The sequence below is a fragment of the Plectropomus leopardus genome, chromosome 21, assembly GCF_026936395.1.
Source record: "Plectropomus leopardus strain MGB_pleo_1.0 chromosome 21, ASM2693639v1, whole genome shotgun sequence".
In the NCBI taxonomy this organism is placed as follows: Eukaryota; Metazoa; Chordata; class Actinopteri; order Perciformes; family Serranidae; genus Plectropomus; species Plectropomus leopardus.
This window is the reverse complement of record NC_142196.1, coordinates 27,239,692-27,262,520: the sequence shown is the minus strand read 5'-3', so window position 1 is coordinate 27,262,520 and position 22,829 is coordinate 27,239,692. Positions and strand designations below refer to the sequence as shown.

Below are 22,829 nucleotides of genomic sequence, written 5' to 3'. Positions count from 1 at the left end.
AATGGCCTGATTTCTGCCAAGAACATGAGAAAAGAAAAACAAAATTAAATTAGTAAAAATTGCAAGAAATTTTCCTCAAAATTATAACACAAAAAATTCAAATAGTATTAATAATAACCGAATTTAAAAATAAAATAAATGACCTTTAAAAAAAATATAATAAATGATTAAATAAATAAAAACAAATTAAAGGACCTTTAAAAAAAGTTAAAATATTTATTTTAAAAAAAGTTGTTTTTTTTAAAATAAATGGTTGCGACAGGTTGGCTTTTTTTTGCTGGTTAATGTAATTCCTCCTTATTTTTCACTCTTTTGGAGCGACTGGATTTCCGTTTCCCGTTTTCCACGAGTAGCTGACACGAGCTTTTGTCCCTCGTTTGATTACAGCCTACAGAACAAGCAGTCACCTCTGTTTTTGTTTTGGGTTTCTTCTAAAAAAAAAATCTGTATTTGTTCGTTACAATATTGTTACACAAAATATCAGGATGCGATGCTGTACTGTTTTTTTTTTTGTTTTTTTGTCCCGCTCCTAGTTTTGCAGAAATTTGCAAAAATACTGACAGAAAGATTTTTTATTGTAAATGTGCAGCGGCTCTAAATATTGATTATCGGTCCCATTAACTATTAATAATCGGTATCTGTATCTGCCCTGAAAAACCAACACCGGTCGACCTCTACATACAAAACTTCAGTCACAAATGGTCATTTTTAGATTTTCTCACTGAAAACGCCGTGCGACTCGTCTGTATTTGCGGAGTTGTGACTAGGAGGAGTTTTTAAGCTGCTCCTCACAGTTAGAAAACTTTGGTGCAAAGTTAACGGCTGCAAGTTTCAAATGTTGAAATCCAGCAGAGTGAAGAGCCACAGTTCAGCCTTTCATGTAAAACCAGCAGCAGGTCAGTGTGAAACACATCAAATCATAAACCAGCTCCTGAGATAAGCTTCCGGTAGCATCCTCCTCCTCCTCCTTCTCCTCCTCCTTTCATCTCCTCGGCTCCTCCTCCTCTGAGATGCCCTCGGTTTCCTCCCCCTCCCCCCTTCACCTCCTCCTCCTCCTCCTCCTCCTCCTCCTCCTCCTCCTCCTCCTCCCTCCATCCGTTGTGACATTCTTTCACAGCCGAGCCGCTCGGACTTTGGACTGGCAGTAAATACGGCTTTATTTGCTGCAGGCTGCAAACAGGGTGAAGGTAGCCCTGTGTGTGTGTGTGTGTGTGTGTGTGTGTGTGTGTGTGTGTGTGTGTGTGTGTGTGTGTGTGTGTGTGTGTGTGTGTGTGTGTGTGTGTGTGTGTGTGTGTGTGTGTGTGTGTGTGTGTGTGTGTGTTAGCCATCACATACACACACTCCCATGCAGTGGTAGTTAGCTCCACAAGCTGCTTATCAGCAAGACAGTCTCACCACACCCACACACACCCACACCCACACACACACACACACACACACACACACACACACACACACACACACACACACACACACACAGACGCACAGTGCGCTGCCGCTGCTGGCATCCCATACAACAGGTCTGGCCTACATATGACTCTGAAGCATTTGTGCTTCGCTCCTCCGCCCTTCATTCCTCCTCCATCCGTCTGAACATCCTGCAGGTTCATCACAACAAACTGACGCATCAGATGTTCGTTTGTCTGAGAAGCATTTCACAAAAAAGTTTGCACATAATATTAATAAATATTTATTAAATAAAAACTTTTTTAAAATACATAGAATATTTATATTGGCTTTTATGGTATTTATTAAAGAATTAAGTTATATTTAATTTATTGTTGTTATTATATTTTATTTTATGTCTTTTATTTAATTTTATTTTATGTCTATAATTAAAAATATTAAAAGAAAATTTTAAATAAATAGTTACAATTATTATTATTAATAGTAGTAGTAGTAGTAGAAGTAGTAGTGTTAAATATGACATATTTATTAATTAAATATAATGATGATGTTAAATATGATTTGAAGAAGTGTATTTGTTATAAAAAGAGTAACCTGTGATAGTTTAAAGTTAGAGTAAACTAAATTTAAACTAAAGTTTAAAAAAGATACTTTGTAGGAATAGAATAAAAAAGTTTAATTTGGTATTTTATAATAAGGAAACGGCAGTTTGGCAGAAGCAGGTTCAGGTGGATCTGCAGGTTGTCAGATGGTCCCCCCTCCTCTCCGTCTGCAGTGGGACCTTCCTGCTCCCCTCCTGCTGCAGCTCAGTGGTTCCTCCCGCCCCTCTTAGAGCATGATGGAGGCTCTGAGGGGAGGCTGAGCTCCCTCCCTCCCCCCTCTCTCTCTGTCTGTCTCCTGCTCGCTCGCCCTCCTCCCCCGCTCGCCTTTCTTGCTGACTAAACAGTTTTGTCAGCTGGCTGCTGCTGCGCAGCGACGATTGGACGGAGAGAGAAAAAGAGAGAGACAGAGGGTGAGAGAGAGGGGAGAGGAGGAGACAGAGAGACAGAGAGACGGGGGAGGCAGCATGCAAATAGCCTGAACTTTATGGTTTTATAGGTAGATTTAGTTAAACCGCAATCACACCACAGTCACTTCACTACTGTGTGTGTGTGTGTGTGTGTGTGTGTGTGTGTGTGTGTGTGTGTGTGTGTGTGTGTGGGGTGAAAACGTCTTAAATTTTCTTTTTAAAATGTGGCGCTACACTCTCACCTACAGGGTTCCTGCAGGTCCTTAAAAAGTCTTGAAATGCATTGAGCTCATTGATGTAAGAAAAAGGCCGTAATATGACTCAAAGCACTGAGACGCTGCCGGTGTTTTTATGTGTCAGTTGTTTTGCCGTTGCATCGTAAAATCTCAAAATATATGGCAACATCTATTTGATTTTATTTATTTTTTAAATTATTTTCTCATTTATTTATTTTTTGAAAATACAAACTTCTAATCAGTTTTTACTTTTTGGCTGGACTGGACTTATTTATATAACAATAAACATTTGGGCATTTGTTTTTGTATTTTTTACAATATCGGTCACAGTTGGTCCTAAATTTCATCACTGGTGGCATAAAAAAGTCTCAAAGACTCATAAATCTAATTTGCCTCAAGCTGCAGGAACCCTGATTTATGAATCAGATATTTTCTCTTTTACATAAACAAAGTTTTTTTTTTTTTGCCGTTGTTAGATATTTTTTCCGTTGACGTGACAGTTGGAGCCACTCGAGGGAAGCTGCAGCTGCTGCAGCTGACAGGTGTGAACGACGTCTGCGCGGCAGCAGAAGCAGCTGTGTTCGGTTTTTATCGCTCTGCGTCGTGATGTCAGAGAGGAGGAGCCGCCTGATTGGCTGGTTGTAGCATCCACGCGGCTAGAGATGGACAATGCTGCAAATAGTCCTTTTCTGGATTTTTTAGTGTGTGTTTTTTTGGATTTTTGTGGCCTGAAATGACTGATTTCGCATGATTTGTTGGTGCGTATTTTGATGTGTAGCTGCAGAATAATGATAATTGTGAAAAACTTTGGTTCTTGTCGTTCAGCAGTTGACATTTGTCACTCATGGCATCTAATTTCAGTAATTTAAATTTAACACTTTCATCTATTAGATTCAAAACAATTTGAGGAATTCTTCTAATTTGCAAATGTGTTTTTTTAGTCTTCTTATCTGACAAAAAAAAATCTTTTTGTTATTAAAGGTTGTAGGTTTTTCATCAAATTTGACAGTAGACATGTACATTCACAGTCTGTTTCTGTATTTTTTTTTAAAATATTTGTGTCCCTAAAATTTTAGGAAAAGATATAAAATAAATAGGGCAAAAATGATAAAAATCCAAATGTTTTTACGGTGTAAAAATATCTATCAATTAACCACAAAATATCTCAGAACAAATGTTTCTTTTATTTTTAATTGAACGGTATCTGATTTTAGAAATGTATTTACAAGATTAAATTAGAATTTTTCATCAGTTTTGTGTGTTAAACTAAAAACACAAAAGTGATTTATTTGTGATGGATTTATATCACACTGTTGAGGAGGACGACGAAAAACAGCAAACATTTTTTTGCATTTTTTTTTGCTTTTTAAAAATGACTAAAAGTTATTTAAGTATCAAAATTGTTGCAGATTAAAATTATAATTTATTTTGAAATGGAATTATTGACTGTTAGTGTTTAAGTGTGTGTATGTGCGCGCGCGTGTGTGTGTGTGTGTGTGTGTGTGTGTGTGTGTGTGTGTGTGTGTGTGTGTGTGTGTGTGTGTGTGTGTGTGTGTGTTGGAAGCTCAGTGGTTAAGTGGCCTGGTGGCGCAGCAGCATGTGAATGAAGTGAACAGACCCGGTCTGTATAATCCCTGTTAATCTGACTGTTAGCTGGGCTGTAATCTGACACACACTCACACACACACACACACACACTCACTCACTCACTCACTCACACACACACACACACACACACACACACACACACACACACACACACACACACACACACACACACACACACACACACACACTCAGCCCCTCCCTCCTCTGAAAAGGTACCATTGTTTGTTCTGCAAACACAGGACACACCTCGTTGCCGTGGTGACCGCAGCACCAACATGCCCCCAGACTTTTTTCTCAGTTTCTTCGACATACACACATGAACACACACACACACATGCAAAACACACACAAGATGACACAACCTGAGTGTGCGTGTGTGTGTGTGTGTGGGGTGAGGGTCTGGTTTTGGGGGAGGAGAGTTTAGAGGAGTGATGTTAGTTTTCCTCTCCTTGTCTCCTTTCCTTGTTTCATCACCTTTCCTCGTCACCTTGCTTCTTAGCAAATTTTCAAATTCAAATAGCTTTATTAACATTAACAGACATTTGTGTGAGACAGTGCTGTTCACAAAACAGAAAACAAAAAAAACAAAAACAACATTTTACATACATACGTACGTACATATCTACATCCATCCATCATCCATCTAATCAATCAATAAAAGGCCTATCTAGAAAATATGTTGATTATATTTGTTGAATCTACATTCTAGATAAATAGGAATTAAATGAAATCAAGGGGAGAATTCTCATATTTTAAATATATTTCATTTATTTTTTAAAAGATTTATTTTTTCTTGAACTAAGCGCAATAATTTGACTTTTTCTAACATCATTTAAACACACGGTGTGTAAAAATGATAGATCACAGAGCTGACGATGTCACCCGTCAATGACTATGATGTCACCCGTCAATGACTATGATGTCACCCGTCAGTGACTATGATGTCATCTGACAGTGACAATGATGTCACCCGTCAGTGACTATGATGTCATCTGACAGTGACGCTGATGTCACCCGTCAGTGACGATGATGTCGCCCGTCAGTGACGATGATGTCACCCGTCAGTGACGATGATGTCACCCGTCAATGAGTATGATGTCATCTGTCAGTGACGGTGATGTCACCCGTCAGTTATGATGATGTCACCCATCAGTGATGATGATGTCACTCGTCAGTGATGGTAATGTCACCCGTCAGTGACGATGATGTCACCCGTCAGTGATGATGATGTCACCCGTCAGTTATGATGATGTCACCCGTCAGTGACGATGATGTCACCCGTCAGTGACGATGATGTCATCCGTCGGTGTCTCTGAGAGGTGACGTCTGTCTCTGCGTTCAGAGTTTAAATCTGAATGAGCGATGATGTTTAAAAACTCGTCTGTGGGCGGCAGACCACATGTAGTTTCGTTATTATTGATCACATGACCTCGTGGGAAGAGTCCAGTGATGACAGCGGCGGTCAGACGCTGCAGTTTCTTCCTCTTCTGTATCCCGGACAAAGTTCACCGCGTCAGATTTTACTTGGTCAAAACAAAGGAAAACCTCGTCCTCCTCCTCCTCCTTTTATCTCTGTCATCTTCCCCCTAATCACTTCTTTAAAAGGGTGTGGCTCCTCTTTCTTCTTCTGCATTTTCCTTTTAATTTCTCTCTTCTGTGTCATGGTTACAGGATGACGGTGACATCAGCAGTTTGACCTTTTGACCTCCTAGATGTTAATGTTTGTAATATTGCTCATTTTTCACTACTAATACAAATATTCTGGTACTTTACCACCACTGCTACTCTCATTTATATCCAAGCTTTTAATCAAAAAACACAACTTGATGAATGTAATGATGAAGGAGAGGAAATCAGGAAGGCTTTTATTTTGACAGTGTTTGCATGCTTTTATTTTGAAGCAGCGGTGAGCGTTCCCAGACATGTTGTTAACTAATTATCATTCTCATTGTACTGAGAGTTAGTGATGTCACGCACGCACATGGTTGTTGTGGGATTTAAGGGATTACTCCTCTAGACACACACACACACACACACGCCGCTGTTTTAACCTTTATCGACACACCAGCCGTTGACAGCCTTCATGACAGTAACAGCGTCATAAAATAAAGTACATAACATGAGAACAACCTGAATATGATAGGAAATATAAATATTTATAAACTTAAAATATTTCGGAGACCTGAAACAGTCTTGAATTTTAAATTTAAACAATTATTTCACTGATTTTACTCAACAAAGAAAATTTCTGTGAAAATTCAACGATATAGTTCTGAAAACTGCCGTAATCCTAAGTGATATGTCAGTTAACAAGCTCTGTAAAATCTCAAAAACAAATATTTTGTTTACTGTTAATAGTCAGTAATTATATCTAATTTTGTAAAGGTATTTACTGTATTTAACTTGAATTTAACAGTTTCATCTATTAAGTACTAAAGAAGATTTCAGAAATTATAATGAATTTGTGAATGTTTTTTTTAAAAAATTTTATTAGGGAGGTAAATATTTATTATGAGGATGACAAAGAAAAAGCATCAAATACTATTTTTCCAGCTTTTCTTGCTTTTTAAAAATGCCTATAAATTATTCTGTTATTGAAATCGTGGCCAGTTATTTAACTGACAAATCGTTTCAGATTAAAATTATGTTTTTTGGAGGGGTAACTGCTGCTGTGCAAGGGGGGATGTGTGTGTGTGTGTGTTTTTAAAGGAGGGTCTGCGTGTGTGTGTGAGTGTGTGTGTGTGTGTGTGGTTTTTTTTTAAAGGAGGGTCTGCGTGTGTGTGTGTGTGTGTGTGTGTGTGTGTGTGTGTGTGTGTGTGTGTGTGTGTGTTTTTAAAGGAGGGTCTGCGTGTGTGTGTGTGTGTGTGTGTGTGCGGTGGGTGTGGACTCAGGTGTGTGTATTGGGGGTGTTGCTGTTGTAGGTGTGCCCACCAAACTCCATTCAGCTTTTAGACGAAAACACAATAAACCCTCCCCATGGGAAAGTTCTTCCTGGTGGGACGCACACACACACACCTATGCATAAACACACAAAGGAAGTGTGTGTGTGTGTGTGTGTGTGTGTGTGTGTGTGTGTGTGTGTGTGTGCAGGGCGTGGTGCTGAGGAGGACCAGGTTTCAGTTGAGTGAAAAGACTCAGAGCCTCTTTGTGTCTCTGCCTCCAGGGCAGCACACACACACACACACACATGCACACACACATGCACACACACATACACACACACACACACACACACACACACACACACTCACTCAGGATGGAGACAGGTTTCTCTCCTTCATGGCTTCTTCTGTTGTTCGTCTGTTTCTCATCACTTCATTTCTCCTCTCATCTCTAAGGTTCAGAGTTCAGGGGGATTCTGGGTAATGTAGTTCTTAAAGGAGCTGAGGTTTTGCTTTTGAGCTTTGTCTGTTTCAAATGTTACTTTAAGAAAGTATTTTCTTCTGCAGTCAAGTTAGTGATACTCAACTTACAGTCAAATCTGGCCCCTGATAGGGCCCCTGCTGGCCCCCAAACATTTTCTACTTCACAATAAAAATAAAGAAATTGACACTGAATAGTTTTTGTCATTTTAGTCTCCGTAAGGTGTCAGAGACATAAAACAGCATCAAAATAGAGCTTGTTGATCAAATAAAGAGCCAGAGGAGGATCCCCCACACCCCTGACAGAGGACACAGCTGAGACACTGATGTCCTAAAATACTACGAATGTCCATAAATCTGATAAACATCATGACATGCGAGAAAAGTCCTAAAATCCTAGTTACTTATCCTCACTTTAACTTTAACTTAGGGACACTTGTCCTAGCAAAGCAGGATGAGTGTCCCTAAGTTAAAGTTTTTCTTCCTCAGAAATCAAATGAAGTCGTGTCCGAGCTTTCAGTTTCATAATAAAAGTCATTCAGTCCGTTTATTTACGCAACCTTTCAAAGTAAAAGCACTCAGGAAGCATTTGAAGGCTGACACGGCTGCTGTTGAGGTTTTACTCTGAAACTCACTTCCTCCTCACCTCCGGGGGGAGAGTGGGAGGTTAGAAACTGGAAGAATGCCCCCCTCCCCCCACTGCTTCCTGCTTCCTTTCCAGACAGGAAGTGAAGGATACGGCGTTGTTGTTTCAGCATCTCTGCGGCACCGATAAGCTCCGTCAGGCCGCGGACGGAGGATAAACGAGATCAGTGGTGCCTTTAAGAGTCGGACTCTGTCAAAGTCTATCCCCCTGTGTGTGTGTGTGTGTGTGTGTGTGTGTGTGTGTGTGTGTGTGTGTCAGTCACACATTAACTGTTTTATCTGCAGCAGCACTTTGCTCTCGGTGTGTAAAAGATGCTGTAAAACACTCAGATAAAGTTTTCTCGGTCAGAGTGAAATTCAGCGAGCGCCATTTTGTCGCAGCATCATGAGTGGAGGGAGGAAGGAAAGACGAGAAGGAAAGACGAGAGAAGGGAAAAAGGGAGTGAGGAAGGAGAGGAGACAAGTAGGGGAAAGAGGGAGCAAGAAGAGGAGAAAACCCCAGATTCTCAGAAATACCCCAAAACTTTTGTCTGTCCTAACATCTTAGAAACGCCTTAAAATCCGAGAAATGTCCAAAAATCCTAAAATATGTTAAAACCCAAGAAACATCCACCATCCTAGAAATTAGTTAAAATCATAGAAACGTCCCAAAACCTAGAAATGCTCTAAAATTGTGAAACTGTCCTAACATCCTCGAAATATCCTGAAATCTTAGAAATGTCCTAAAATTCTAATTCAGCATCCTTGAAACACGTTAAAAACAGAACATCCTAAAATGTCTTAAAATCCGAGAAATGTCCTAAAATCTTGGAAATGTCCTTCAAGCTGAAGTTTTCATCCTAAAATCCTACAAATGTCCTAACATCCTAACAAGGAGTTCAAATCCAAAAAATGTCCTAAAATCCTTGAAACACCCTAAAAAGTCCTAAAATTGCAGAAATGTCCTAAAATCCTAGAAATCCTAGAAAGAGGGAGAAGGGGTGGAGAGGGGAAGGAAAGGAGACAAGTAGGAATGAAAGGAGAACAAATTGGAGATGAGGATGAAAAAGGAGATAAAGGAGAAAAGAGATGTACATAAGGATGCAGTGTAAGGACAGAGGGAGGAACGAGAGAAAGAAGGGACAAAGAGGGAGGAAAGGAGACAAGAAGAGGAGAGAGGAAAGAAGGCAACAAGTAGAAGAGAGGAGGAAGAAAGAAAGGAGACAAAGGCAGGAGAGAGGAAGGATATAATAAAGTGAAGTTATTCTGGTTTAAACTGGAAAAAGTTGTTCTCCTCGGCAACAGCTGGTTAAATTGCGCGCGCGCGCACACACACACACACACAGCTGTTCGATGTGGGATGGGAGGGTCGCAGTAAGGGCTCTGATTGGCCGATTGTGTGTCCTTGTACTTTAGCTTGTATCAGAGAGAGGAGAGGAAATGTAGGAGAGAAAGTAGAAAAGTTAGTTGAGATAAAGGAGCGATGGCATGTTGGGATAGAGAGGAAAAGAGAGGAGAGGAAGAGAGAAGAGGGGGAGAAATATGGAAGAAAGGAGCAACGGAGTGAAGAAGGAGAAGAAGATGGAGGTAGAAAGATAAAGCAGGAGATCAAATGTAGGAGAAATCAAAGGAGAAGCTGTGGGAAAGAGAATCAGCAGGAGAGAAGAAGAGGAAAAGGACAAACGGGATGAAAGCCAAGGAAGTGTAAAAAGAGAAAAGAAAGGAGAGAGAAGAAAAAGAGAAAGTGAAGCAAAAATAGGGCTTAGAGGAGGTCAAAATTTAAGGTAGGAGATAAAGTTGAGGAAGGATGGAGCATCAGCATGGGGATGGAGGAAGATGGCAAATGCTTAGGAAGGATGAGGAGAGGAAAGAGAAAAAAGAGGAGAGAAAAAAGAGGAATTTTAGAAACAAGAAGGGATAAATTGAGGTAGAAAGATAAAGCAGGAGATAAAATGTAGGAGAGAACAGGAGAAATGGAGGGATAGTGCATCATAAGAGAAGAGGAAGACGACAAATGTTAAGGATGAAAAAGAAAAGGAGGAGCTAGAGATGAGAGAAGAAGGGACATTAAGGTAGAAAGATACAGCAGGAGATAAAACTGAGGAAAAAAATGTAGGAGAAAAAAGGGACAGCATCCATAGGAGAGGAGGAGGGAGATGACAAATGTTGAGGAAGGATGAAAAAAAGTGAGGAAAAGAAAAAGGAGGAACTGGAGATGTAAGCAGGAGAGATAAATTGAGGTAGATAGATCAACCAGGAGATGAAACTTAGGAGAAAATAGGAGAAATGGAGGTATAGACCATCGTAAAGTTTGAGAAGGGATGAGGAGGGGAAAGGGATAAGAAATGAGAGAGAGAGAGAGAGAGAGGAAGAAAAAGAAACTAGAGAAGCTAGAGATGCAAGAATGAGGGATACATTGAGTTGGAAAGATAAAGCAGGAGATAACTGAGGAGAAAACAGGAGAAATGTAGGAATAAAACAGGAGAATGGAGGAGGAAGATGACAAATGTTGAGGGATGAAAAGAGGAAAGGTAGAAGGATGAGAGAGAGGGAGGAAAATAAAAGGAGGAGCTGCAAAAAAGGCAGAAAGATTAAGTAGGAGATAAAACTGAGGAGAAAACAGGAGAAAAGAAGGGATGAGCATCCTTACAGGAGAGGAGGAGGGAGACTGCAAATGTTGGGGAAGGATAAGAAAGGGGGGAGAAAAGGAGCTGGAGATGAGAGAGAGAGAGTGATGAATTGAGTTAGATAGATAAAGCAGGAGATAAATAGAGGAGAAAAGGGATGGATGAGGGAGAAAAGCGAGGGAGAGCATCTTTGGTGAGGCCTCGGCTGAACTGCATCATCTAATTACGACTGTCTGACTGTGTGTGTGTCCACATGAAGGCGTTATTCTTCTGACACACAAAGACGCCATTATGGTGAAAAGAGGGGGAGTTTCTCTCTTTCTGCATCTTTCATTCTTTCTCTCTTCAACTTTACCTCTCTCCCTCCTCCTCCTCTCCATCTTTCCTCTGCTCGTATTTTTCTACACAGGAAAACGCTGCTTCGTTGGCTCTTTCTGAAGTCCTAAATCTTTAAAAACAAGCTTTAATTTTTATCAAACAGACAGGAGAAAATGTTGCTTTGTTTGGGACTATTTTCAGGGGCGGATGAATCCACATTTGGTGGTTTAGTGATTTTTTTGTCAGTAGAACAGTATGTTTGTGTGTGTGTTTGTGTGTGTGTGTGTGTGTGTGTGTGTGTGTGTGTGTGTGTGTGTGTGTGTGTTGACGATGAAGGAACATGTTACGCAGTGACACAGTGTTGCTCACAGATGTGTTTGAACAGTTTTTGGACAAGACGAATCATTAGTCACGTCTCCCCTCTGACTGAAGAGTAGTTGAGGTGCATTGTGGGTAATGTAGTTGCCATGCTTTGACAAGGTGTGTGGACATGACAAAATTATGTCTGCAAGTTTTTTTCTCTTGGGCCTCTATAAATTTCGTTGGCTGGACCGCAGCCTGTGAGGCCGTCCCTGTAAATGAGCGTTAGGGGTCGACCGATATCGATTATTAGTTAATGAAACCGACGACACAGATGATCGGCAAAATGCCAAATATCTGCCCCAATAATCGACCAGGGGGCCACACATAAATAGATGTATGAAACCTCTCTCCTTTTCTTCGTTTTCATCGTTTTCTTCTTGCTCGAACAGTTTCTCCAGGCTCCACACGTGAAAAATTCAGAAAATTAAAACAAAAACTTTGTTGGCGGACTAAAGTTTTAGGGTGTTTGTGCAACGTAATTGACAAAATATGAGGTTGTTTTTATTTTTGCAACAATTTCAGACGTAAAAAAACGACAGAGTGCAAAAGACTATTATAACGTGTGAACGGTTTTATACACGGTGCAGCTTTTATCAATCTTTCTGCCCGTTTTTGTCATTTTTCATCCTTCCTTTCTTCTTTATGATTACATAATTCAAAGATGTTGAAAGGTGTGTGTGTGTGTGTGTGTGCGTGTGAGTGATGAGCAGTGATTCTCGCAGTATTTATTGCTACCAAAACACACCGTTAATGTGTGTTTAGTCTGTTATTGTGTCATTGATTTAAAGTGAAAACACAGTTTGGCAGCAGTGTGTGTGTGTGTGTGTGTTTGTGTGTGTGTGTGTGTGTGTGTGTGTGTGTGTGTGTGTGTGTGTGTGTGTGTGTGTGTGTGTGTGTGTGTCGCCTTGAGGCCCTGCAGCATGCTGATACACGCCAAAGCCGGTTTGAGCTTTGGACTCATTCGGGGCGCGCACTCACACACACACACACACACACACACACACACACACACACACACACACACACACACAGAGCGGTGTGTGTGCTTCAGGTGATGAAAGAGCTGTGAGGGTTTACTTTGCATACAGAGAGCGATGGAGGGAGAAGAAAAGAGGAGGAGGAGGGACAGGAGGAGTCACACCCAGCTCCTATTGTTGTTGTAACTCCAGCAGCAGCAGGAGGAAGAGAGGAGGAGGAGGAGGAGGAGGAGGAGGTTGTTTTTCGCCCATCGTTCGAACATTACCGTTCAGATAATTTCTCAGATTGTTGCGTCGTTCTCTGCTGTCAGTGAGCAGAAAATCCGTCTGAAAGCTGCAGATTTTAAGTTTTAGACAAACTTATCTTTGAGCTGCAGCTCAGGATTACAAATATTGTTGATCAGTATTTTTATCTCTTTTTATAGCTACTTTAACCCTTTAGGACCCACTTTAGTGTTACACACTAAATGCAAGCTTAAAAAAAAATTCTACATTAATCTGACTTTCTGCTTTCACTGAGTTGTTTTTTTAAACCAACGTCAGCCCTGATCATAAATATCAAATATGCGTTCATTTTCAGAATTTTAAGGTTTTTTCCATGATGCCACTATTTTTAGATTTTTAAAAAACATCTACATGCAAAGTAGATTTGTGTTTTTGGGGATATGTTGGTGATTTTCAGCAACATTTTTTGCATTATTATTTTTTCTGCAGTGTCAAAAACACATCATATGCCAAATATGGTCAAAATGACCTCATCAGGTGGAAAATAGTCAAAATGACAAATTCAGAGTCAAAAGCCCAGAATGACACCCAGAAATAATACAAGTCCTGTTTTTCTGCTCTGATGGCTGTGGGATCAAAAATGTCAGTTTGAATGGGTTTCAATGGAGCATTTTTGGACCTGAACAGTCTGAATGTAACTATTTAGTTTCCACAGTGTATTTTAGACTTATTGTAGGAGCTGAGCTGCAAATTCACTGATTACACTCAAATACACAATCTGGACTACATTTAGGACACATGCATCAACACACACACAGTTATCACAACAGGAAGAAGAAAAGAGACTGAAATGAGACAAACCGTCTCTACATTTAAACTAACTGTGCACTTAAACTTCAATAAGCTTGTGGATGTTGTACTTTTACTCGTAGTGGCGTATTTTCAAAGTGTGGTTTTAGTATTTTTTCTGCAGTAAATGATCAGAGTACTTTGTCCGGCGCAGTAGAGTCACAGTAGATGAACACACACTAGGCAGCAGCAGTTGGAGTCAGTTGGTGTTGAAGTGAAGCATCTCTGCGGAGAACACACACACACACACACACACACACACACACACACACACACACAGTGACAGACACACTGAAGGAGAACAGCAGCCTGTTGAGGCCGAGAACACACTCTGTTATGGATGTGGCCAGCTGTGTGTGTGTGTGTGTGTGTGTGTGTGTGTGTGTGTGTGTGTGTTTCCCTCCTACACCAACACACACACACACACACACACACACACACACCAGTGTCTGTCAGCCTGCAAATATGTGGACTTTGTGTGTGATGGTGTTTCTTACCCTGACACACACGTTTGACGCACACACTCCCGATTGTGTTAGCAGATATGCAGACAGTGTGTGTGTGTGTGTGTGTGTGTGTGTGTGTTTATAGAGTATTTGAGCTGTGCAGAGGATGAATGTGTCGCTTGTTGAGCAGAGAAACAACTGCTGGAGGAGGAGGAGAGTTTGACTCCTGCAGGGATGATGGAGCAGTGATGGAGGGATGAAGGAGGAGGAGGAGGAGGAGAAACAGAGGAGCTCAGTTTTTTGTGTTCATGAGAGAAAAAAGGGAGAAACATTTGTTTTATATGAGTTTCCAACCGCAATGGAAAGTTTTTTCGTAAATGAAAATAAATCTCAGGAGCTCAGAGGAGGAAGAAAAGGAGGAGGAGGAGGAGGAGGAGGACAGAAACAGATGTTTTTATCACTCTGTCATGAAGTAATACTGTTACTTCCAGCAGTACTGTAGTTTTCTGTCAGTTTGTATTTGACAAACAGCCGTCGGGAAATCAGAATATCACACGAGTTCAGCTTTGCTGTTAAAAAAGCAAATATGTGCCGAAATTTTCCTCAAAAGTCAAGAAAACTCTCCCTAAAGGACAGTTACGCAGTTTTTCCAGTCAGTTTCTAAAACAGTCGTTTTTTTTTTCTGTGCCGTCCAGAGAATATCTTTCAAACTGCTGACAAGTTTATTTATAAAGTGTAAAATATAAAACAAATAAGACAAACATTTTTATTTACAGTTTAGAAAATTAAGGGTGGTGGTTTATTCATTTTAAAAATGTTTTTGTTTAAAAGATTTTTCATATGAACGTCAAAAAGGTCATTTCCTCACATTCATTTTTCTTTGTTGGATTTTGAAGAAACTAAAATGATACATAATTTTATCAATTTAAAACATTCAAGACATCAAGTAAAAGAAAAATACATTAAAAAATAATTTCACAAGAAAATAATGATTAAAGATTTTAAGAAACAAATTATACTAAATGATAGCTATATACAAGCATATGGAAGACCAATACAAAAAAATGTTAAAATTTAATAGGTAAATAAAATAATAAAGACTTCAAAGAAAAAAACCCTCAAATTTTCAAATTTTTTAAAACTAAGAAAACTAATAAAAAACAAATAAAATTTTCAGATTTTCAAGAAACATAAAAAATACAAAATTCTATCTGTATACAAACATACAGAAGACAAATAAAAAATAAAGTCAAATTTAAATAAATTAAATTAAATAAAATAAGAGTTTCAAAAAATACATTACCTTATCAATATCAAATGAAAATGAGTATTTAAAAAAATGTAAATAAAATTTGAAGATTTTCAAGAAACATCAATGATGCATCATTGCACCTTCATAAAAACATACGGAGAACAAAAATAGATATAAATTAAATGAATGATGGCTTTTTTAAAAGACGTTCAAGAAATAAAGAAATGATTCATAAATTTATTAATATACAAACATACTCAGTACAATAAAAAAAAACTAAATAAAATAAGAATTAATTGATGACTTAATTAAAAAAAACCCTAAATGATTAAATACATTAATTATTTAAAAAAAACCTAATATTTCTATACTGCAGCTAATAACCAGCAGTTTCCAGCTGACAGCATTAATGGAGGTTATGCAGGTTTTATCATATCAGTCATCAGATTCACTCCTCTCACTGCTTTTCTTACAAAGATAACTTTAGGTCCTTTTTTTTTTACATCGTTTTAAACAGAATTATGAACAAAAACGACGTCAGTCTGTAAAAGTTTAATTAAGTTTAATAAAGTGCAGCAGAGGTGCGATTTTTCCCTCTGAGGTCAAGTCAAATTGCATAAAATGGAAATACTGTACTTTCTATCACCAGTGTGTGTGTGTGTGTGTGCGTAAGTGTGTGCTAACATCTGCTAACTGCTGTTTCGCTGAACACACACACACACACACACACTCAGCGGCACAAGTGTTTGGCAGAAAGCTGGCGAGTGTGTGTGTGTCTCAGGTTGTAGCATCTGGTGACGTACGGGTGAATAATAACGCTTTAGTGAGTCAGAAACAGAGGAGACACAAGTGGCTGCATCACACACACACACACACACACACACACACACACACACACACACACACGGTTAGCTTAGCGTCTGTTAGCGTGGTCCGAATGAATAGAGGTCTCACAGAGGAGAGAGCAGAGGTCGTTGGCTGTCTCCGACACCTGTTAAAGTGTGTGTTAATGTGTGTGTGTGTGTTACTGTGTGTGAGACAGCTGCTCAGCACGTTGACAGGGACCCCCCGTCACTCTGACTTATAGCCCCCCCCCCAACTCACACACACACACACACACACCCACACACACCCACACACACACACACACACACACACACACACCACCAGCATGGCTGTAATTACAGAAGAAAGCTGGAGGAGGATGGAGACGGAAACAAACAGACTGATAGAAAGAAGGAACACACACACACACACACACACACACACACACACACACACACACTCATAACGAGTCAGCTGATGTGAATTTTTGCAGCCTTTTCATTTTCTGGTCGTTCCATGTAAATATGAGGAAGTAATTGTGCTGCGTCATGATGGGCAGAATCAGCAGTCTGAGCTTATTTTTGACGGATTTAAAGCATCAGATGTTGAAGATTTAACGCGTCAGAAACAGAAACGTCTTAATAAAGCTTAAAGCATCCTTAAAAGACATCGTGCAGACTTTTAAATGCTGGTATGATCTATTTTTAGGTATTAAAGTACCCTCCAAAGTTTGAAATAAAGTTGGTTTCTGCATAAATAAAAATTTAAAAAATCCTAAAAATTAAAAGAAAAAAATTAAAAATTAAAGCAATAATATGCTAAAAATTAATAAACAAAAGAAAATCACTGCATATTTCGCAGAAGACATCAATAAAACAATATCATGCTGTAAATAAATCAGACAATATATTAAATAATAAATGAATAAAAATTAAAATCAATAAATACAATTTTTCAAATTTAAAAATTACAGTCAAAAACCTTAAATGATTAAAATAAACATTTTTTTTAAATTGCCAAGGCAAAAAATTTCTTCAGTAAAAGAGTTAAGATACTAAAAATTAAAACAGTTGCAGTTCTGCAAGATTACAAATGACAACAATAAAAGAATAAAATGCTTAAAATAAATTCATGAATTAAAATTATGTATAAGATAAAATATAAACAAGAACAAATACATCCTTAAACATTAATAAATAATGTTTAAAAAAACAGATATATTGTTGCAAGCAGAGCCCTTTGAGAGATGTTTATTTTAGTGCACTAGTTGTAAAACTAAAAATGCCAAAAATCAAACAATAACATGGTAGAAAAAAATGTAAAAATGCATTTTTGCAAGATTAAAATAATTAGAACAATAAAATAATGAAGTACTCACAATCAATAAATAAAGAGGACTAAAAATTTCAAAAAAACACAATAACATTTTGACAATGAAGAAAATATTTGTAATAATAAAAACAAAAACATGTATAATGAAGAAAATGTAATATAATAAATGAAATAAACTCCAGGAAAACACTAATAAAAAACTGATTAAAACTAAGGCGATGACGTTATCAGCTGACACCGTACAGATGCTCGGCATCGCGAACCATCGTCAGGTCGTCATGAAACACGCGAGCGCGTCACATGACTCATCAGATGTGTTCAGAGTCTCGGCGAATCATTCGTCCATCGACTGTTGAGACGAAGATCTGAGAAAGTTTCCTGCGATGTCACTCAACGCAAGATCAGACTTGAACTGAAAGTTAACCAATAACGGCGTGCGGTGACTCATCTGTGTGTGTGTGTGTGTGTGTGTGTGTGTGTGTGTGTGTGTGTGTGTGTGTGTGTGTGTGTGAGTGAACAGTTGATAAGGATGCTCACACTCAGGAGAAACAAGCAGTAAAAGAACAGAGGAGGAGGAGGAGGAGGAGGAGGAGGAAGGTGTTGATGTCCTTGAGGCAGCCGTCAGGCGCTCTGCCAGCAAACTCAAACAGCCAATCAGCTGCGAGGTTAAATGTAAGGTGGTGGGCAGGCGGCCAATCGGGGCAGAGTTTAGTGAGCGTGTGCAGAAGAAGCGGCCTGGCTGGTCTGACTGGATTCTGGCGCTCTTCTTTGTTTTTCTTCTTCTTCTTCTTCTTCTTCTTCTTCTTCTTCTTCTTCTTCTTCTTCTTCTTCTTCTTCTTCTTCTTCTTCTTCTTCTTCTTCTTCTTCTTCTTCTCTCACTTCCTTTTTTGTCACAGTCGCTGCCTCTCTCTCTCTTCTGTCAGAGCTCGCTCGCCCGCTCCATCCATCCCGCCGCCGTGTCGCTGAGGATTGTGAAACTTGGCGGTGAAACGCCTGCTTTCCCGTTAAGACTTTTTAGGTGTGTGAGTGATGTGTAAAGTATTAATGCAAGCTTCTTCTTCTTTTTAAATTAGATTTTTCATAAAGAATTCATAACTATATCAACGCATGACAACACATACAAGTCAAAAATAAAATAAAAGTACTTTAAATAAATATAAATAATTTAATGAAGAAATAAATACACATTTAAAAAAGATATATACAAAATAAAAATGTTTTACTCGCAGTGAATAATTATACTGTACGAAGGACAGAAATAAAACCAAAATACAGTGAAAATTTCAATAAATAATATGAGACGAAAAAAAGATTTTTTTTGCAGCTAATAAACATCCCACCACACGAGACAAAAATAAAATAAAATTAGATAAAAATTTAAATTAAGTTTGAAAAACTATATACATATTTATATATTTTAAAAAAGTCTCTTGCAGCTAGTAATTATCCTACCATGCAGGCAAGACAAAAATAATTTTAAAAAATACATTAAAAAATGTAAATAAAAGTATGAAAAGAAAAACTATAAACATAATATTTTATATTATTATATATATTTAATATTTTATTTTAAAAAACTTCTATATATTTATAAAAAGAGTGCAAATATTTCTCTTGCAGCTAATAATCATCCCAGCAGAGAAAAATACATTAAATATACATTAAAAATAAAATTAAGATAAAATGGAAAATAAAATATAAATAGATAAATATATAAATGAATAAATCTAATGTCTCTTTATGTCTTAAAAATTTGAACAAATAAAATAACTCATCGCAATGTTCTCAACCAGAACTGAGACGTTCAAAGAAAACGAATCCTTCATTTAAAGAAGCTGCAGTCAGAGAATAATCTGCTTTTTTTCATTGAAAAATGATGAAAATGTTCATTATTTTACACAAATGCTTTTGGCCAGAAAATATTTTACTATTACAATGTTTCTGTTTTCTCCCAGATTTCATGCTCTCTGAAATTTTCCTCATAAGTACCTGATATCATCTTTTTCACAACTGAAACGCTTCATACACGTGGAGCTCATCATCCTCAAGTTTTAGATTTTTTTCTCCTCCTCTTCCTTCTCCTCTTCCTCCTCCTCTTTCTCTCCTCCTCTGGCTTATCTCCTCTCCTCCAGGCTCTTTACACTTGTCCATGCCTGTCAACCAAAAGCAGGGCAGCATTCTTCAACACACACACACACACACACACACACACACACACACACACACACACACACACACACACACACACACACACACACACACACACATTCCTCATCCTGCTCTGCGGGTTATTTTTACCACCGGAGTGTCTTACAGGCCCTCCGATGTGCCGCTGGCCGGCTCTCACGGTTGGAAGCATCTTTTTCATCTGCAGCTTTTTGCCTCGTCATCGTTCCCGCTGGTTCCCAGTCAGCCCAGTTACACTGTAACGGACACTAACCAGCACACGGCGACTCCGCCGCGGGTTAATGTTTCACGGCTTCGTGTGAGTTAGAGAGAAGACAAAGCTGCTAAACCTGCAGAGTTTTGGACGAAGTTCAAAGGCTGCACACACAAAAAGTGTTTTTGAGTCGATGTTTGATTGTTTGACAAGATGCTTTGGTTGTGCAGCCTCACTTTTTTATTTTTAGATTAGAACAGCTGAGTTCTGTAATCAGAAGTTGTCGTAACAGAAGCATCATCTCCTGTATGTGTCTCCTGTGTGTGTCTCCTGTATGTGTCTCCTGTATGTGTCTCCTGTATGTGTCTCCTGTGTGTGTCTCCTGTGTGTCTCCTGTGTGTCTCCTGTATGTCTCCTGTATGTGTCTCCTGTGTGTGTCTCCTGTGTGTGTCTCCTGTGTGTGTCTCCTGTATGTGTCTCCTGTATGTGTCTCCTGTGTGTGTCTCCTGTATGTGTCTCCTGTGTGTGTCTCCTGTATATGTCTCCTGTATATGTCTCCTGTATATGTCTCCTGTACGTGTCTCCTGTATGTCTCCTGTATGTGTCTCCTGTGTGTGTCTCCTGTGTGTGTCTCCTGTATGTGTCTCCTGTTTGTCTCCTGTGTGTGTCTCCTGTGTGTCTCCTGTATGTGTCTCCTGTATGTGTCTCCTGCATGTCTCCTGTATATGTCTCCTGTGTGTGTCTCCTGTATGTCTCCTGTGTGTGTCTCCTGTGTGTCTCCTGTGTGTCTCCTGTATGTCTCCTGTATGTGTCTCCTGTGTGTGTCTCCTGTGTGTGTCTCCTGTGTGTCTCCTGTATGTGTCTCCTGTGTGTCTCCTGTGTGTGTCTCCTGTGTGTGTCTCCTGTATGTCTCCTGTATGTGTCTCTTGTATGTGTCTCCTGTGTGTGTCTCCTGTGTGTGTCTCCTGTGTGTGTCTCCTGTGTGTGTCTCCTGTATGTCTCCTGTGTGTGTCTCCTGTGTGTGTCTCCTGTGTGTCTCCTGTGTGTGTCTCCTGTGTGTGTCTCCTGTGTGTCTCCTGTGTGTGTCTCCTGTGTGTGTCTCCTGTGTGTCTCCTGTGTGTGTCTCCTGTGTGTCTCCTGTATGTGTCTCCTGTGTGTCTCCTGTGTGTGTCTCCTGTGTGTCTCCTGTATGCTGTCATGAGGTCAGGACATTATCAGCTCTTTTTTCTCGGCTTTTATCTGCATCTGGAGCCGTTCAGTGCCTCAAAGCTACAAACAATGTAGTGGCGGGTGGAGGCGGGTGGAGGTGGCGGGTGGCGGGTGGCGGCGGCGGGCGTGGCGGTGGCGTCATCGTCTGTTAGCAGCACAAAGAGAGTTAGCGCGGCTAGCTCATTAGCTGCTGGCTTAGCGGGGCTTTGTGTGGTGGAGGGAGAACAGGGTGATAAACCCCTCTTTAGGTGGCACCTCCTGTATATCAGCTTACACCTCCTCTGTCTCCCACAACGCTCGGCCCGTTATCCACTCCAAACCTGTTCCAGAGGCTCACGAGTCACAGCCGCCACCTTATTTTAGCGCCGTTAAAGCATGGCGGTGAAAATCTGGAGTTTGATGTTGTTGCTGTGGACGTTTTCTCCTGTTTCTTTTTTCTTTTGCATCTCCTCCTCATCCGTCTCTTTCTCTCCGTCCATCCTCAGCTGCCTCCTAATTAGTCTTACCAACGCTCTTAAGCTCTTAATCTTTCTCCCTCCCCCCCTCCTCCCTCCTCATCCTCCCATCCATAAATACTTCCTCGACATCCTCCAGCTTTGCAACCTGTTGCATCCTCTCATCCATCCATCTTTAATCATTCCTGCTCTCCTCCATCCTCCTCTCACCTCAGTCTGTTCTCCTTAACAGCAGCAGATTATCTCCTCCTCCTCCTCCTCCTCCTCCTCCTCCTCCTCCTCTCCATCTTTAGCTCAGCTAAGCTTCTGTTTACGCTGAGCATCACCTTTTCTTCTTTAGTTTTTGCTTAAAATCCTAAAAAATCATAAATATTTGATGTTCAGGTCTGATGTTGGTTACAAAATAAACTCAGTGGAAGTAAAAAATCATATTTATGTCTAATATTTTTTCGAAGCTTGATTTCGAAAAGCGCATCTTGTGTGCGGTACGAGTGTGTGTGGTGTTAAAGAGGGCCCTAAGGGGTTAATTGAGGGTCACCTCTTAACGATCTGTCATTTATAAATAAAGTTTGAATGAATGTGTGTATTAATACGTGTGTGCTCGCCTTTGCATCGCCCGCCGCAGTTTATTTTGTGTGTATTGACTGTGTGTGTTTTGTGGTGTGTGTGTGTGTCACTGACTGTCTCTCTGTGCTCTCCCCCCCTGCAGTGTGAGCAGTGGTTGCAGACACACACACAACAACAACAACAACAACAACAACAACAACAAACCCCGCCCCCCTCCCACATCGCCCCGAGCGACACGAGCGAGCGAGCGTTGCTTTACGAAAGAGGACGGGTAAATATGCTCCTCCCTCCTTTCATTCATCCATCCATCCATCCTGCCGCTGTCTCACACACACACACACACACACACACACACACACACACACACACACACACACACACACACACACACACACACACACACAGCCGCTCTGCCTGCCGAGCTTCCTCACATCATTCTGTCCTCTTCATCTCTCATCCCTCGCTTTCCGAAAACACGGCGACATCACACCCTCCGCTCTTTTCGTTCTCCTCCTCCCTCTGTTTCCAGCGTTCAGCAGCATGGCCGTCGTCATCGACCTTTGACCCCTGTTTTTCACTCTTGAGCTTCTTTCGCCGACTTCCATCCGCCAGAGTTTGAAGTACATTCAGTCACACGCTGAAGTACAAATTTGAGATACTTTATTTCCATTTTCTGACACTTTATTATTCTATTTTACTGCATTTCAGTGAAATATTCAACATTTTACTGCATTACATTTATCAGCAGCTTCAGCTGC

At 39.9% G+C, this 22,829-nt stretch overlaps 1 protein-coding gene across 5 annotated transcripts in view; it reads left to right on the top strand.

The window, feature by feature from the left end:
• rreb1a (ras responsive element binding protein 1a) overlaps positions 1-22,829 on the top strand; it is a 78,141-nt gene that overhangs the window by 13,203 nt on the left and 42,109 nt on the right. For 2 of the 5 annotated variants that reach the window (XM_088071712.1, XM_088071711.1), the window contains exon 3: positions 22,214-22,342. The exons of the other annotated variants lie outside the window; for them this stretch is intronic. The gene's annotated coding sequence lies outside the window, so the exon portion shown is untranslated. The remainder of the gene's footprint in view (positions 1-22,213; positions 22,343-22,829) is intronic. 5 annotated transcript variants of the gene reach the window in all.